At 42.7% G+C, this 19,200-nt stretch overlaps 1 non-coding gene across 1 annotated transcript; it reads left to right on the forward strand.

The window, feature by feature from the left end:
- Positions 1–18,670: 18,670 nt before the first annotated feature.
- On the forward strand, positions 18,671–18,778 carry LOC112713982 (small nucleolar RNA R71). The gene has a single exon (XR_003158941.1). It is a non-coding gene; the product is annotated as a small nucleolar RNA R71 (small nucleolar RNA).
- The last annotated feature ends 422 nt before the right edge of the window (positions 18,779–19,200 follow it).

Below are 19,200 nucleotides of genomic sequence, written 5' to 3' on the forward strand. Positions count from 1 at the left end.
GATCCTGAGAACCCTTCAATGGAAGAGGTGAATTACATAGGAGAATCCTATGGAAACACCTATAATCCTTCATGGAGAAATCATCCAAATTTCTCATGGAAGGATCAACAGAGACCTCAACAAGGTTTCAACAATAATAATGATGGAAGAAACAGGTTTAGCAATAGCAAGCCTTTTCCATCATCTTCTCAGCAACAGACAGAGAGTTCTAAGCAGAATACCTCTGACTTAGCAACCATGGTCTCTGATCTAATCAAAACCACTCAAAGTTTCATGACTGAAACAAGGTCCTCCATTAGAAACTTGGAGGCACAAGTGGGTCAGCTGAGCAAGAGAATTACTGAACTCCCTCCTAGTACTCTCCCAAGCAATACAGAAGAAAATCCAAAAGGAGAGTGCAAGGCCATCAACATGGCCAAATTTTGGGAGGAAGGAGAGGCAGTGAACGCCACTGAGGAAGACCTCAATGGACGTCCACTGGCCTCCAATGAGTTCCCCAATGAGGAACCATGGGAATCTGAGGCTCAAAATGAGACCATAGAGATTCCATTGGACTTACTTCTGCCATTCATGAGCTCTGATGAGTATTCTTCCTCTGAAGAGGATGAGTATGTCACTGAAGAGCAAGTTGCTAAATACCTTGGAGCAATCATGAAGCTAAATGACAAGTTATCTGGAAATGATACTTGGGAGGATGAACCCCCTTTGCTCACCAAAGAACTGGATGACTTGTCTAGGCAGAAATTGCCTCAAAAGAGACAGGATCCTGGGAAGTTTTCAATACCTTGTACCATAGGCACCATGACCTTCAAGAAGGCCTTGTGTGACCTAGGGTCAAGTGTAAACCTCATGCCTCTCTCTGTAATGGAGAAGTTAGGGATCTCTGAGGTGCAAGCTGCAAAAATCTCACTAGAGATGGCAGACAATTCAAGAAAACAAGCCTATGGACTTGTAGAGGATGTTCTGGTAAAAGTTGAAGACCATTACATCCCTGCTGATTTCATAGTCCTAGAGACTGGGAAGTGCATGGATGAATCCATCATCCTTGGTAGACCCTTCCTAGCCACAGCAAGGGCTGTGATTGATGTTGATAGAGGAGAGTTGATCATTCAAGTGAATGAAGAATCCTTTGTGTTCAAGGCTCAAGGATATCCCTCTGTCACCATGGAGAGGAAGCATGAAGAGCTTCTCTCAAAACAGAGCCAAACAGAGCCCCCACAGTCAAACTCTAAGTTTGGTGTTGGGAGGCCACAACCAAACTCTAAGTTTGGTGTTGAACCCCCACATTCAAACTCTAAGTTTGGTGTTGGGAGGTTCCAACATTGCTCTGAGTATCTGTGAGGCTCCATGAGAGTCCTCTGTCAAGCTACTGACATTAAAGAAGCGCTTGTTGGGAGGCAACCCAATGTTATATTTTGACTATTTTCTTTTGTTATTTTATGTTTTTTGTAGGTTGATGATCATGAGAAGTCACAAAATCAATGAAAAAAGCAAAAACAGAATGAAAAACAGGAAGAAAAACAGCACACCCTGGAGGAAGAACTTACTGGCGTTTAAACGCCAGTAAGGCTAGCTGTTGGGCGTTTAACGCCCAGTCTAGCACCATTTTGGGCGTTTAACGCCAGAAAGGGGCACCAGACTGGCGTTAAACGCCAGAAAAGGGCAAGAAGCTGACGTTAAACGCCAGAAATGGGCACCAGCCCGGCGTTTAATGCCAGAAATGGCTAAAAACGCATTTTTGCATGCCATTTGGTGCAGGGATGACTTTTCCTTGACACCTCAGGATCTGTGGACCCCACAGGATCCCTACCTACCCCACCACTCTCTCTCTTCTTCACCCATTCACCAATCACCTCAACACCTCTTCCCCAAAAACCCTTCACCTATCCAATCCCATCTTTCTCTTCACCACTCACATCCATCCTTCACAAAACCCCACCTACCTCACCATTCAAATTCAAACCACTTTCCCACCCAAACCCACCCTCAATTAACCGAACCCTACCCTTTCCCCACTCCTATATAAACCCTCCTTCACTCCTTCATTTTCACACAACCTAAACACCACTTCTCCCCCCTTTTTGGTCGAACACAAAGCCATTCCCTTCTTCCTCATTTCTTCTTCTTCTACTCTCTTCTTTCTTCTTTTGCTCGAGGACGAGCAAATATTTTAAGTTTGGTGTGGTAAAAGCATTGCTTTTTGTTTTTCCATAACCATTTATGGCATCCAAGGCCGGAGAAACCTCTAGAAAGAGGAAAGGGAAGGCAAAAGCTTCCACCTCCGAGTCATGGGAGATGGAGAGATTCATCTCAAGGGTGCATCAAGACCACTTCTATGAAGTTGTGGCCTTGAAGAAGGTGATCCCCGAGGTCCCTTTTTCACTCAAAAAGGGTGAATATCCGGAGATCCGACATGAGATCCGAAGAAGAGGTTGGGAAGTTCTTACCAACCCCATTCAACAAGTCGGAATCTTAATGGTTCAAGAGTTCTATGTCAATGCATGGATCACCAAGAACCATGATCAAAGTGTAAACCCGGATCCAAAGAATTGGCTTACCGTGGTTCGGGGGAAATACTTGGATTTTAATCCGGAAAGTGTAAGGTTGGCATTCAATTTTTCCCATGATGCAAGGAGATGAACATCCTTACACTAGAAGGGTCAACTTTGATCAAAGGTTGGACCAAGTCCTCACAGTTATTTGTGAAGAGGGTGCCCAATGGAAGAGAGATTCAAGAGGGAAGCCGGTTCAATTGAGAAGGCATGACCTCAAACCCGTGGCTAGAGGATGGTTGGAGTTCATTCAACGCTCAATCATTCCCACTAGCAACCGGTCCGAAGTTACCATAGACCGGGCTATCATGATTCATAGCGTCATGATTGGAGAAGAAATAGAAGTTCATGAGGTTATATCTCAAGAACTTTACAAGGTGGCGGACAAGTCCTCTACCTTGGCAAGGTTAGCCTTCCCTCATCTCATTTGTCACCTCTGTTATTCGGTTGGAGTTGAAATAGAGGGAGACATCCCTATTGATGAGGACAAGCCCATCACTAAGAAGAGGATGGAGCACACAAGAGACCCCACTCATCATGAGATCCCTGAGATGCCTCAAGGGATGCACTTTCCTCCACAAAACTATTGGGAGCAACTAAACACCTCCCTAGGAGAATTGAGTTCCAACATGGGACAACTAAGGGTGGAGCATCAAGAACACTCCATCATCCTCCATGAAATTAGAGAAGATCAAAGAATCATGAGAGAGGAGCAACAAAGACAAGGAAGAGACATTGAGGAGCTCAAGCACTCCATAGGATCTTCAAGAGGAAGAACAAGCCGCCATCACTAAGGTGGACCCGTTCTTTAATTTCCTTGTTCTTTAGCAAAGCTGAGTCACAATCTGAAAGGGTTCACCCAATTATGTGTCTGTGGCATGTATGTATCCGGTGGTAATACTGGAAGACAGAGTGCTTTGGGCCACGGCCAAGACTCAATAAGTAGCTATGTTCAAGAATCATCATACTTTACTAGGAGAATCAGTAACACTATCTGGATTCTAAGTTCCTAAAGAAGCCAATCATTCTGAATTTCAAAGGATAGAGTGAGATGCCAAAACTGTTCAGAGGCAAAAATCTAAAAGCCCCACTCATCTAATTAATACTGATCTTCATAGATGTTTTTGGAATTCATTGCATATTCTCTTCTTTTATCTTATTTGATTTTCAGTTGCTTGAGGACAAGCAACAATTTAAGTTTGGTGTTGTGATGAGCGGATAATTTGTACGCTTTTTAGCATTGTTTTTAGTATGTTTTTAGTATGATCTAGTTAGTTTTTAGTATATTTTTATTAGTTTTTAGTTAAAATTCACTTTTCTGGACTTTACTATGAGTTTGTGTGTTTTTCTGTGATTTTAGGTATTTTCTGGCTGAAATTGAGAGACCTGAGCAAAAATCTGATTCAGAGACCAAAAAGGACTGCAGATGCTGTTGGATTCTGACCTCCCTGCACTCGAAGTGGATTTTCTGGAGCTACAGAAGCTCAATTGGCGCGCTCTCAACGGCGTTGGAAAGTAGACATCCTGGGCTTTCCAGCAATATATGATAGTCCATACTTTGCCGAAGATTTGATGGCCCAAATCGGCGTTCAAAGTCACCCTCAGAAATCCCAGCGTTAAACGCCGGAACTGGCACCAAAATGGGAGTTAAACGCCCAAACTGGCATAAAAGCTGGCGTTTAACTCCAAGAAGAGTCTCTACACGAAAATGCTTCAATGCTCAGCCCAAGCACACACCAAGTGGGCCCAGAAGTGGATTTTTATGTCATTTACTCATCTCTGTACACCCTAGGCTACTAGTTCTCTATAAGTAGGACCTTTTACTATTGTATTTTCATCTTTGGATCTTTGGATCATTTTAGATCTTTTGATCATCTTTGGACATCTAGTTCTTAGATCATTGGGAGGCTGGCCTCACGGCCATGCCTAGACCTTGTTTTTATGTATTTTCAACGGTGGAGTTTCTACACACCATAGATTAAGGTGTGGAGCTCTGCTGTACCTCGAGTATTAATGCAATTACTATTGTTCTTCTATTCAATTCCGCTTGTTCTTGTTCTAAGATATCACTTGTTCTTCAACTTGATGAATGTGATGATCCGTGACATTCATCATCATTCTCACCTATGAACGTGTGACTGACAACCACCTCCGTTCTACCTTCAATTGGGTGAATATCTCTTGGATTCCTGATACACGATGCATGGTTGATCGCCTGACAACCGAGTGCTCGCCTGACAAACGAGCCAGCCATTCCGTGAGATTAGAGTCTTCGTGGTATAGGCTAGAACTGATTGCGGCATTCAAGAGAATCCAGAAGGTCTAACCTTGTCTGTGGTATTCTGAGTAGGATTCAATGATTGAATGACTGTGACGTGCTTCAAACTCCTGAGGGTGGGGCGTTAGTGACAGACGCAAAAGAATCACTGGATTCTATTCCAGCCTGATCGAGAACCGACAGATGGATAGCCGTGCCGTGACAGGGTGCGTTGAACATTTCCACTGAGAGGATGGGAGGTAGCCACTGACAACGGTGAAACCCTTGCTTAAGCTTGCCATGGAAAGGAGTAAGAAGGATTGGATGAAGATAGTAGGAAAGCAGAGAGACGGAAGGGAAGGCATCTTCATATGCTTATCTGAAATTCCTACCAATGAATTACATAAGTATCTCTATCTTTATCTTTATGTTTTATGCGTTTATCACCATACCCATTTGAGTTTGCCTGACTAAGATTTACAAGGTGACCATAGCTTGCTTCATACCAACAATCTCTGTGGGATCGACCCTTACTCGCGTAAGGTTTATTACTTGGACGACCCAGTACACTTGCTGGTTAGTTGTGCGAAGTTGTGTTTATGCCATGGTATTGAACACCAAGTTTTTGGTTTCATTACCGGGGATTATTTGATTTGTGAAAAGTATTGATCACAATTTCGTGCACCAGACTGCCAGAAATTTTTCTACCATATCAGAGAAAATAGAGAGCATGCATCTATGAAAGGTTGCAGGTGCATTACACAGACCAAATGGCATCCTTCTATAGGCAAATACTCCAGATGGACTTGTGAATGCTATTTTTTCTTGATCCTGAGGATCTACTGTAATTTTGTTGTAACCTGAATAGCCATTCAAAAAGCAGTAGTAATCATGACCTGCCACTCTTTCTAGCATTTGGTCTATGAATGGTAAAGGAAAATGATCCGTTCTGGTGGCTGTATTGAGTCTTCTGTAGTCAATAGACATACGCCACCCTGTAACTGTTCTTGTAGGAACCAGTTCATTTTTTTCATTATGAACCACTGTCATGCGTCCCTTCTTGGGGACTACTTGGACAGGGCTTACCCAGGGCCTATCAGAAATAGGATAAATGATCCCAGCCTCTAGTAATTTAGTGACCTATTTCTGCACCACCTCCTTCATGGCTGGATTCAGCCGCCTTTGTGGTTGAACCACTGGTTTGGCATCATCCTCCAATAGGATCTTGTGCATGCATCTAGCTGGACTAATGCCCTTAAGATCACTTATGGACCATCCAAGAGCTGTCTTGTGTGTCCTTAGCACTTGAATTAGTGCTTTCTCTTCCTGTGGCTCTAAGGTAGAGCTTATGATTACAGGAAAAGTGTTACCTTCTCCCAAAAATGCATATTTCAGGGATGGTGGTAGTGGTTTCAGCTCGGGTTTAGGAGACTTTTCCCCTTCTTGAGGAGTTTTCAGAGGTTCTTCTGTTTTCTCTAGTTCCTCCAGATCGAGCTGAACATCTTTAAAGATGTCCTCTAGCTCTTTTTCAAGACTCTCAGTCATATTGACTTCTTCCACCAGGGAGTCAATAATATCAACCCTCATGCAGTCTTTTGATGTGTCTGGATGCTGCGTAGCTTTGACAGCATTTAACTTAAACTCATCCTCATTGACTCTCAGGGTCACCTCTCCTTTTTGGACATCAATGAGTGTTCGTCCAGTTGCTAGGAAATGTCTTCCTAGAATGAGAGTTGCACTCTTGTGCTCCTCCATTTCCAGGACTACAAAGTCAGTGGGAAAGGCAAATGGCCCAACCTTGACAATCATGTCCTCAATTACGCCTGATGGATATTTAATGGAGCCATCAGCAAGTTGGAGGCATATTCGGGTTGGTTTGACTTCTTCAGTCAAGCCAAGCTTTCTGATAGTGGATGCAGGTATTAGGTTGATACTTGCCCCAAGATCACATAGAGTTGTCTTGGTACAAGTACCCTCTAATGTGCATGGTATCATAAAGCTTCCGGGATCTTTAAGCTTCTCTAGTAAGCTTTTCAGAATGACTGCACTGCATTCTTCAGTGAGGAAAACTTTTTCAGTTTCTCTCCAATCCTTCTTATGACTTAAGACCTCTTTCATGAACTTAGCATAAGAGGGTATTTGCTCAAGTGCCTCTGCAAACGGGATCCTTATTTCAAGAGTCTTGAGATTGTCTGTAAAGTGGGCAAATTGTTTATAATGTTCCGCTTGGCGGAGTTTCTGAGGATAAGGCATCTTGGCTTTATATTCCTCAACCTTAGTTGCTGTAGGTTTATTTCCTACAGAGGTGGTTGGAGAAGCCTTCTTAGGAGGGTTACTATCAGCACTTGCAGGTGTCTAATCCCTCATTAGTGTTTGAACGCCAGGATTAGGGGTTGAATGGGCGTTTAACGCCAATTTTCCACCCTTTTCTGGCATTTGAACGCCAGAACTGGACATGGACTGGGCGTTTCACACCAGTTTTTCACCCTTTTTCTGGCATTTGAATGCCAGAATTATTCCTCTCTGGGCTCTTACTGTCCTCAGAGGGATTTTGGGCAGTGGTTTGCTCATTCTCTGTCAGTTGTTCCTTCCTTGACTTTTTGCTGCTTTGAGTTGAGGTATTTAATGTCTTCCCACTCCTTAAATGAACAGCTTGGCACTCTTCTATTATTTGTTTGGATAATTGCTGTTTTGTCTGATTCAATTGTTTCCATACTCTGGTTAGCATCTTTGGTTTCTTGTAGCATTTCTTTGAATTCTGCTAGCTGTTTTGTTAGAAAATATAATTGCTGATTGAGTTTAGCAACTTATTCTGGAGGACTAAGTTCAGTGGATACTGCCTTAGACTCTTCTTTCATGGAGGACTCACTACTTAAGTACAGATGTTGATTTCTAGCAACTATATCTATGAGCTCTTGAGCTTCTTCAATTGTTTTTCTCATGTGTAAAGATCTACCAGTTGAGTGGTCTAGAGATATCTGGGCTTTTTCTGTAAGCCCATAGTAGAAGATGTCTAACTGCACCCACTCAGAAAACATTTCAGAGTGGCATTTCCTTAGCATCTCTCTGTACCTCTCCCAAGCATCATAAAGAGATTCATGATCCTCTTGTTCAAAGCCTTGGATGTCCAGCCTTAGCTGTGTCATCCTTTTTTGGAGGGAAATATTGATTCAAAAATTTGTGTGACAACTGTTTCCATGTTCTTATGCTGGCTTTGGGTTGGTTATTTAACCACCTCTTGGCTTGGTCTTTTACAGCAAATGGAAACAGCAATAATCTGTAGACATCATGATCCACTTCCTTATCACGTACTGTGTCAGCAATTTGTAAGAACTGTGCCAGAAACTCAGTAGGTTCTTCTTGTGGAAGACCGGAATACTGGCAGTTTTGCTGCACCATGATAATGAGCTGAGGATTTAGCTCAAAAGTGTTAGCTCTTATGGGGGGTATTCATACCCTGGGTCGAGCTATCCGACCCGGGATGTTTAGCGACAAGGCAACCGACCTCTTCAGGTCAGACTATTCGACCTCTTCTCAAAGAGCTCGGCCAAATTACCAAGAAAGCCCAGTAAAGGGCCAAAATAGAGGAACGCGACCCAAATCCTAAGGCAGCCCAAGCCTACAGAGAGAAGGGTGGTTCCCTTGAAGATAAGATGACCTCACTTGAAGATAAGATAAAGATAAGATAAGATAACTAACTTATCTTATCTAAGAAGGTCACTTTATGCCATTATAAATACACTGAAGCACCCAGGTATAACTCGGACTCTGATTCTACGAAAAACCTATTTAATACCCTTGATAACTTAAGCATCGGAGTCCCTTGCAGGTACCACCACCCTCCGGTGACAAAGGATCAGCAGCATTAGCAGTCCAACATGCAGGACACGTCATCCCCGACCAGCGCAGAAGATCTCGATCGAGATCGAGCTACAGTTTTAGGTAACCCTCAAAACATTGGCGCCGTTGTCGGGGAACCTGGAAATCATCCTATCACCATGGCAGACGACCATGACAACGACCACAACTCAGATCCGGAGGATAGAACGCCGCACAAAAATGCGAACACTACACTAAAGGATACCCCTCAACTTAACAACAAGAAGAATTCTCCAAATGCAGGAGCCATGGAGGCGCTTCAAGACCGTTTAAAACAACTTGAAGAAGAAGCCCTACGTCAACGAGAGGCTGAGAAAGACCTACAGAAGGAAATAAGGCGATGCCGGGAATTGGAGGACAAACTCCTAAAGCTCGAAGCCGATCTCAAGACCAAAGCTAACCGATCCCCTCTGGAGGATAATTCCCGCAAGGACCAAGATTCATTCACCAAGGAGATCATGAAGACCAAAATCCCAAAAGACTTTAAGCTCCCGGATATGACTTTGTACGATGGCACTACAGATCCCGCCCATCATCTCAGCAATTTCAGAAGTAGAATGTACCTCACCGACGCCTCAGATGCAGTTCGCTGCAAAAGCCTTTCTAACTACTTTAACAAAGGTAGCAATTAGATGGTTCAACAATCTACCTCCTAGGTGCATCTCGAGTTTCGACGACTTAGCCAAGAAGTTTTTGGCCAGATTCTCCATCCAAAAAGATAAGGCTAAGCACGCCTCAAGTCTATTAGGAATCAAGCAAGGAGAACGGGAAAGTCTTCGCAAATACATGGAAAGATTCAACAAAACGTGCCTGGACATACAAAGCCTACCAACAGAGGCTGCCATTATGGGCATCATCAATGGCTTGCGAGAGGGTCTATTCATACCCTGGGTCGAGCTGTCCGACCCAGAATGTTCTACCGACAAAGCGACCGACCTCTTCAGGTCAGGATAATCCGGCCTCTTCTCAAAGAGCTCGGCCAAACTACCAGGAAAGCCCAATAAAGGGCCCAAACAGAGGAACACGACCGGAATCCAAGGACAGCCCAATCCTACAGAGATAAAGGTGGTTCCCTTAAAGATAAGATGGCCTCACTCGAAGATAAAGATAAGATAAGATAACTAACTTATCTTATCTAAGGAAGGTCTCTCTACACCATTATAAATACACTGGAGCACCCAGGTATAACTCATACTCTGATTCTACTCAATACCTGCTTAATACCCTTGCTAACTTAAGCATCGGAGTCCTTTGCAGGTACCCCCACCCTCCGGGGACGAAGGAATCAGCACCACCAACAAGTCCAACAAATCGGATACAACCATTCCGACCAGCACAGAAGATCTCGTTCGAGATCGACCTACAGTTTCAGATAACCCTCAGAACATTGGCGCTGTTACCGGGGAACCTGGAAGTCATCCTATCACCATGGCGAACAACCATGACAATGATCATAATTCAGACCTAAAGGATAGAACGTCGCATAAAAACGCGGACATTACCCCATAGAATACTCCTCAGCTTAACAACAAAAAGAATTCAAACTTGGGAGCCATGGAGATACTTCAAGACTGTCTAAAATAACTTGAGGAAGACGCTCTACGTCAACGAGAAGCTAAGAAAGACTTACAGAAGGAAATAAGGCGATGCCGGAAATTGGAGGACAAATTCCTAAAACTCGAAGCTGATCTCAAGACCAAAGCCAACCGATCCCCTCACGAGGACAACTCCCACAAGGAACAAGATCCATTCACCAAGGAGATTATGAAGACCAAAATCCCTAAAGACTTTAAAGCTCCAGATATGACACTATACGACGGCACTACGGATCCTGGCCATCACCTCAGCAACTTCAGAAGTAGAATGTACCTCACTGATGCCTCAGATGCAGTTCGTTGCAAAGCCTTTCCAACTACTTTAACAAAGACGGCAATCCGATGGTTCGACAATCTAACTCCTAGGTCCATCTCAAGTTTTGACGACTTAGCTAAGAAGTTTTCGGCCAGATTTTTCATCCAAAAAGATAAGGCTAAGCATGCTCCAAGTCTATTGGGAATTAGGCAAGGAGAACGGGAAACTCTCCGCAACTACATGGAAAGATTCAACAAAAAATGCCTAGACATACAGAACCTGCCAACAGAGGCTGCCATTGTGGGCCTCATCAACGGGTTGCGAGAGGGACCTTTTAGCCAATCTATATCAAAAAAGCACCCCACATCTCTAAACGAAGTACAAGAACGAGCAGAAAAATATATCAACATGGAGGAAAACTCTTGACTAGGAGAGGCCCTAAAATCTGGACTCACCTCCCGGGATAAAGACAAAGAATCCAAAAAGAAGGAAGATCGATATGGAGAAAAAATAAAAAATATCACAATTACACCCCCCTTCGGGTGTCTCTCGTGGACGTCTACAGAGAAGTATGCAACACTGAAAGAATACTCCTAGCTCGACCACTCAAAGGCAAAAAAGGAGGAGAAAATCGCGCTGAATATTGTGAATGCCATCAAATCCGTGGACATTCCACCAATGAATATTTTGACTTAAAAAACGTCATCAAAAAACTAGTAAGAGAGGGGAAGCTAGATCGGTTTCTGGCCACCCAGGAAGATGAACAAAGAAAAAGAAGAAAGGAAGAAGATATCGGACGAACCGAAAAGTCATCCTGTACACCAGAAAGTCACGTCCACATGATACACGAAGGATTTGCGGGAGGAGGAGTCTCCAAATCATCTCGCAAAAGATATCTTAAAGAGATATATTATGTCGAGGGAAAGAAGGAAGCACCCAACTTTCGGATGCATGAAAACTTGTCTCTCAACAAATTTCCCTTCGGCAAGTATACCAAATTTTTCGTCAAGTAAAAACTCACAATAGAGTGAGGTCGAATCCCATAGAGATTGATTGGTCAAGCAACTTTAGTTGGAAGAGTATGCTAGTTGAGCTAAACAGAGTGTAGTTTGAGAATTGCAAAAAATTAAATGACAGAAAAGTAAATAGCAGAAATTAAAGTGCAGAATCTTAAATGGGGTTTGGGGTAATGAGCATGAAAATAAATGACAGAAAATAAAGAGAATGGGTAAGATCAGAAATGGGGAATTCATTGGGATCAGGAGATGTTGTATTCTCTGGATCAAGTTCATTTTCATCTCTTCCTCAATCAATGCATCTATTGATCTCCTTGGCAATCTTAGGTGATTAGATTCCAATTCCTTGATAACCCAATCTCTCTAAGCTTGAACAATTGCCCAATTCCTTGATTTAATTGCTCATGGTAAGAGATGAAGTATGGTCACTGATTATACCACATGTATTTCCAAATCAAAGTGTTGGGAGGATTACATGTCACTATATCCGCCCAGACCCCAATTTGGTCCAACATGAGAAAGCATTTCTAGCATGATCTCCTCATTCCTTTTCCAAGGCTAAGAGGAGATCCAATTATGGAGAGTTTCTTTTCCAAGACAACTAACCAATTGAATTAAGATCGAAAGCTTTCTAGTAAATCAAAAAAGAAGAAAGAAGAAGAGAATGAAAACTATAATTGATCCATCAAATTACAACAGAGCTCCCTAACCCAATGAAAGGGGTTTAGTTGTTCATAACTCTAGAAATGGAAAATGGCAGAAAAGAATACATCCCAGCTAAAAGTGCAGAAAAGTAAATGTATAGAGAGTAGTTCTCCAAAGTGCCAATGGTATGCGAAATTGTGATCAATACTTTTCAAAACTCTAATAATCCCTAGTAATGGCCCCAAAGACTTGGTGCTCACTACCATGGCATAAACACAACTTCGCACAACTAACCAGCAAGTGTACTGGGTCGTCCAAGTAATAAACCTTACGCGAGTAAGGGTCGATCCCACAGAGATTGTTGGTATGAAGCAAGCTATGGTCACCTTGTAAATCTTAGTCAGGCAAACTCAAATGGGTATAGTGATAAATGCATAAAACATAGAGATAAAGATAGAGATACTTATGTAATTCATTGGTAGGAATTTCAGATAAGCGTATGAAGATGCCTTCCCTTCCGTCTCTCTGCTTTCCTACTGTCTTCATCCAATCCTTCTTCCTCCTTTCCATGGCAAGCTTAAGCAAGGGTTTCACCGTTGTCAGTGGCTACCTCCCATCCTCTCAGTGGAAATGTTCAACGCACCCTGTCACGGCACGGCTATCCATCTGTCGGTTCTCGATCAGGCCAGAATAGAATCCAGTGATTCTTTTGCGTCTGTCACTAACGCCCCGCCCTCAGGAGTTTGAAGCACGTCACAGTCATTCAATCATTGAATCCTACTCAGAATACCACAGACAAGGTTAGACCTTCCGGATTCTCTTGAATGCCGCCATCAGTTCTAGCCTATACCACGAAGACTCTGATCTCACGGAATGGCTGGCTCGTTTGTCAGGCGAGCACTCGGTTGTCAGGCGATCAACCATGCATCGTGTATCAGGAATCCAAGAGATATTCACCCAATCGAAGGTAGAACGGAGGTGGTTGTCAATCACACGTTCATAGGTGAGAATGATGATGAGTGTCACGGATCATCACATTCATCAAGTTGAAGAACAAGTGATATCTTAGAACAAGAACAAGCGGAATTGAATAGAAGAACAATAGTAATTGCATTAATACTCGAGGTACAGCAAAGCTCCACACCTTAATCTATGGTGTGTAGAAACTCCACCGTTGAAAATACATAAGAACAAGGTCTAGGCATGGCCGAATGGCCAGCCTCCCAATGATCTAAGATAGCATCAAAACAAAGATAACTACCCCGATATGATCTAAGAACTAGATGTCCAAAGATGAAAATACAATAGTAAAAGGTCCTACTTATAGAAAACTAGTAGCCTAGGGTGTACAGAGATGAGTAAATGACATAAAAATCCACTTCCGGGCCCACTTGGTGTGTGCTTGGGCTGAGCAATGAAGCATTTTCGTGTAGAGACTCCTTCTGGAGTTAAACGCCAGCTTTAGTGCCAGTTTGGGCGTTTAACTCCCATTTTGGGCCATCAAATCTTGGACAAAGTATGGACTATCATATATTGCTGGAAAGCCCAGGATGTCTACTTTCCAACGCCATTAAGAGCGCGCCAATTGGGCTTCCGTAGCTCCAGAAAATCCACTTCGAGTGCAGGGAGGTCAGAATCCAACAGCATCTGCAGTCCTTTTTGGTCTCTGAATCAAATTTTTGCTCAGGTCCCTCAATTTCAGCCAGAAAATACCTGAAATCACAGAAAAACACACAAACTCATAGTAAAGTCCAGAAAAGTGAATTTTAACTAAAAACTAATAAAAATATACTAAAAACTAACTAGATCATACTAAAAACATACTAAAAACAATGCCAAAAAGCGTACAAATTATCCGCTCATCACAACACCAAACTTAAATTGTTGCTTGCCCTCAAGCAACTGAAAATCAAATAAGATAAAAAGAAGAGAATATGCAATGAATTCCAAAAACATCTATGAAGATCAGTATTAATTAGATGAGCGGGGCTTTTAGCTTTTTGCCTCTGAACAGTTTTGGCATCTCACTCTATCCTTTGAAATTCAGAATGATTGGCTTCTTTAGGAACTTAGAATCCAGATAGTGTTATTGATTCTCCTAGTAAAGTATGATGATTCTTGAACATAGCTACTTATTGAGTCTTGGCCGTGGCCCAAAGCACTCTGTCTTCCAGTATTACCACCGGATACATACATGCCACAGACACATAATTGGGTGAACCTTTTCAGATTGTGACTCAGCTTTGCCAAAGTCCCCAACTAGAGGTGTCCAGGGTTCTTAAGCACACTCTTATTGCCTTGGATCACAACTTTATTTCTCTTTTCTCTATTTTTTCGAATTTTTTTCTCTTTTTTTTTCGAAAATATATATATTTTTTCATTGCCTTTTCTTGCTTCAAGAATCATTTTTATGATTTTTCAGATCCTCAGTAACATGTCTCCTTTTTCATCATTCTTTCAAGAGCCAACATTCATGAACCACAAATTCAAAAGACATATGCACTGTTTAAGCATACATTCAGAAAACAAAAATATTGCCACCACATCAAAATAATTAAACTGTTATAAAATTCAAAATTCATGCAATTCTTCTCTTTTTCAATTAAGCACATTTTTTTTATTTAAGAAAGGTGATGGATTCATAGGACATTCATAACTTTAAGGCATAGACACTAAGACCCTAATGATCACAAGACACAAGCATAGATAAACATAGGCATAATTTTCGAAAAACAGAAAAATAAAGAACAAGGAGATTAAGGAACGGGTCCACCTTAGTGATGGCAGCTCTTTCTTCCTCTTGAAGGTCCTATGGAGTGCTTGAGCTCCTCAATGTCTCTTCCTTGTCTTTGTTGCTCCTCTCTCATGATTCTTTGATCTTCTCTAATTTCATGGAGGATGATGGAGTGTTCTTGATGCTCCACCCTTAGTTGTCCCATGTTGGAACTCAATTCTCCTAGGGAGGTGTTTAGTTGCTCCCAATAGTTTTGTGGAGGAAAGTGCATCCCTTGAGGAACCTCAGGGATCTCATGATGAGTGGGGTCTCTTGTGTGCTCCATCCTCTTCTTAGTGATGGGCTTGTCCTCATCAATAGGGATGTCTCCCTCTATGTCAACTCCAACTGAATAACAGAGGTGACAAATGAGATGAGGGAAGGCTAACCTTGCCAAAGTAGAGGACTTGTCCGCCACCTTATAAAGCTCTTGAGCTATAACCTCATGAACTTCTATTTCTTCTCCAATCATGATGCTATGAATCATGATAGCCCGGTCTATGGTAACTTCGGACCGGTTGCTAGTGGGGATGATTGAGCGTTGGATAAACTCCAACCATCCTCTAGCCACGGGTTTGAGGTCATGCCTTCTCAATTGAACCGGCTTCCCTCTTGAATCTCTCTTCCATTGGGCGCCCTCTTCACATATGACTGTGAGGACTTGGTCCAACCTTTAATCAAAGTTGACCCTTTTAGTGTAAGGGTGTTCATCTCCTTGCATCATGGGCAAATTGAATGCCAACCTTACACTTTCCGGACTAAAATCCAAGTATTTCCACCGAACCATAGTAAGATAATTCTTTGGATCCGGGTTCACACTTTGATCATGATTCTTGGTGATCCATGCATTGGCATAGAGCTCTTGAACCATCAAGATTCTGACTTGTTGAATGGGGTTGGTAAGAACTTCCCAACCTCTTCTTCGGATCTCATGTCGGATCTCCGGATATTCACTCTTTTTGAGTAAAAAAGGGACCTCGGGGATCACCTTCTTTAAGGCCACAACTTCATAGAAGTGGTCTTGATGCACCCTTGAGATGAATCTCTCCATCTCCCATGACTCGGAGGTGGAAGCTTTTGCCTTCCCTTTCCTCTTTCTAGAGGTTTCTCCAGCCTTGGATGCCATAAATGGTTATGGAAAAAACAAAAAGCAATGCTTTTACCACACCAAACTTAAAAGGTTTGCTCGTCCTCGAGCAAAAGAAGAATGAAGAGAGTAGAAGAAGAAGAAATGAGGGGAAAGGGAATGGCTTTTGTTTTCGGCCAAGAAGGTGAGAAGTGGTGTGTATGTTGTGTGAAAATGAAGGAGTGAAGGAGGGTATATATAGGAGAGGGGGAAGGGAGGGTTCGGTCATGTATGGGTGGGTTTGGGTGGGAAAGTGGTTTGGATTTGAATGGTGGGGTAGGTGGGGTTTTATGAAGGATAGAGGTGAGTGGTGAAGAGAAAGATGGGATTTGATAGTTGAAGGGTTTTTGGGGGAAGAGGTGTTGAGGTGATTGGTGAATGGGTGAAGAAGAAGAGAGAGAGTGGTGGGGTAGGTGGGGATCCTGTGGGGTCCACAGATCCTGAGGTGTCAAGGAAAAGTCATCCCTGCACCAAATGGCAAGCAAAATCTCGTTTTGTGCCAATTCTGGCGTTAAACGCCGGGCTAGTGCCCATTTCTGGCGTTTAACGCCAGCTTCTTGCCCTTTTCTGGCGTTTAACGCCAGTCTGGTGCCCCTTTCTGGCGTTAAACGCCCAGAATGGTGCCAGACTGGGCGTTAAACGCCCAACAGCTAGCCTCACTGGCGTTTAAACGCCAGTGGGTTCTTCCTCCAGGGTGTGCTGTTTTTCTTTCTGTTTTTCATTCTGTTTTTACTTTTTTCATTGATTTTGTGACTTCTTATGATCATCAACCTACAAAAAATATAAAATAACTAAAGAAAATAGTTAATTATAAAACATTGGGTTGCCTCCCAACAAGCGCTTCTTTAATGTCATTAGCTTGACAGAGGACTCTCATGGAGCCTCAGAAATGTTCAGAGCTATGTTGGAACCTCCCAACACCAAACTAGAGTTTGAATGTGGGGGTTCAACACCAAACTTAGAGTTTGGTTGTGGCCTCCCAACACCAAACTTAGAGTTTGACTGTGGGGGCTCTGTTTGGCTCTGTTTTGAGAGAAGCTCTTCATGCTTCCTCTCTATGATGACAGAGGGATATCCTTGAGCCTTAAACACCAAGGATTCTTCATTCACTTGAATGATCAACTCTCCTCTATCAACATCAATCACAGCCCTTGCTGTGGCTAGGAAGGGTCTGCCAAGGATGATGGATTCATCCATGCACTTCCCAGTCTCTAGGACTATGAAATCAGTAGGGATGTAATGATCTTCAACTTTAACCAGAACATCCTCTACAAGTCCATGGGCTTGTTTTCTTGAATTGTCTGCCATCTCTAGTGAGATTTTTGTAGCTTGCACCTCAGAGATCCCTAACTTCTCCATTACAGAGAGAGGCATGAGGTTTACACTTGACCCTAAGTCACACAAGGCCTTCTTGAAGGTCATGGTGCCTATGGTACAAGGTATTGAAAACTTCCCAGGATCCTGTCTCTTTTGAGGCAGTTTCTGCCTAGACAAGTCATCCAGTTCCTTGGTAAGCAAAGGAGGTTCATCCTCCCAAGTCTCATTTCCAAATAACTTATCATTCAGCTTCATGATTGCTCCAAGGTATTTAGCAACTTGCTCTTCAGTGACATACTCATCCTCTTCAGAGGAAGAATACTCATCAGAGCTCATGAATGGCAGAAGTAAGTCCAATGGAATCTCTATGGTCTCATTTTGAGCCTCAGATTCCCATGGTTCCTCATTGGGGAACTCATTGGAGGTCAGTGGACGTCCATTGAGGTCTTTCTTAATGGCGTTCACTGCCTCTTCTTCCTCCCAAAATTCGGCCATGTTGATGGCCTTGCACTCTCCTTTTGGATTTTCTTCTGTATTGCTTGGAAGAGTACTAGGAGGGAGTTCAGTAATTTTCTTGCTCAGCTGACCCACTTGTGCCTCCAAATTTCTAATGGAGGATCTTGTTTCAGTCATGAAACTTTGAGTGGTTTTGATCAGATCAAAAACCATGGTTGCTAAGTCAGAGTTATTCTGCTTAGAACTCTCTGTCTGTTGTTGAGAAGATGATGGAAAAGGCTTGCTATTGCTAAACCTGTTTCTTCCACCATTATTATTGTTGAAACCTTGTTGGGGTCTCTGTTGATCCTTCCATGAAAAATTTGGATGATTTCTCCATGAAGGATTATAGGTGTTTCCATAGGGTTCTCCCATGTAATTCACCTCTTCCATTGAAGGGTTCTCAGGATCATAAGCTTCTTCCTCAGACGAAGCTTCCTTAGTACTGCTTGGTGCATTTTGCATTCCAGACAGACTTTGAGAAATCATATTGACTTGTTGAGTCAATATTTTATTCTGAGCCAATATGGCATTCAGAGTGTCAATCTCAAGAACTCCTTTCTTCTGACTAGTCCCATTGTTCACAGGATTTCTTTCAGAAGTGTACATGAATTGGTTATTTGCAACCATTTCAATCAGCTCTTGAGCTTCTGTAGGCGTCTTCTTCAGATGAAGAGATCCTCCAGCAGAGCTATCCAAAGACATCTTGGATAGTTCAGAGAGACCATCATAGAAAATACCTATGATGCTCCATTCAGAAAGCATATCAGAAGGACACTTTCTGATTAATTGTTTGTATCTTTCCCAAGCTTCATAGAGGGATTCTCCTTCCTTCTGTCTGAAGGTTTGGACTTCCACTCTAAGCTTACTCAATTTTTGAGGTGGAAAGAACTTTACCAAGAAGGCATTGACTAGCTTTTCCCAAGAGTCCAGGCTTTCTTTAGGTTGAGAGTCCAACCATGTCCTAGCTCTGTCTCTTACAGCAAAAGGGAATAGCATAAGTCTGTAGACCGCAGGGTCAACCCCATTAGTCTTGACAGTGTCACAGATTTGCAAGAACTCAGCCAAAAACTAATGAGGATCTTCCAATGGAAGTCCATGGAACTTGCAATTCTGTTGCATTAGAGAAACTAATTGAGGCTTAAGCTCAAAGTTGTTTGCTCCAATGGCAGGGATAGAGATGCTTCTCCCATAGAAATTGGGAGTAGGTGCAGTGAAGTCACCCAGCACCTTCCTTGCATTGTTGGCATTGTTGTTGTTTTCGGCTGCCATAGGTTCTTCTTCTTTGA

Source organism: Arachis hypogaea, chromosome 9, assembly GCF_003086295.3.
Source record: "Arachis hypogaea cultivar Tifrunner chromosome 9, arahy.Tifrunner.gnm2.J5K5, whole genome shotgun sequence".
NCBI classification, from domain to species: Eukaryota; Viridiplantae; Streptophyta; class Magnoliopsida; order Fabales; family Fabaceae; genus Arachis; species Arachis hypogaea.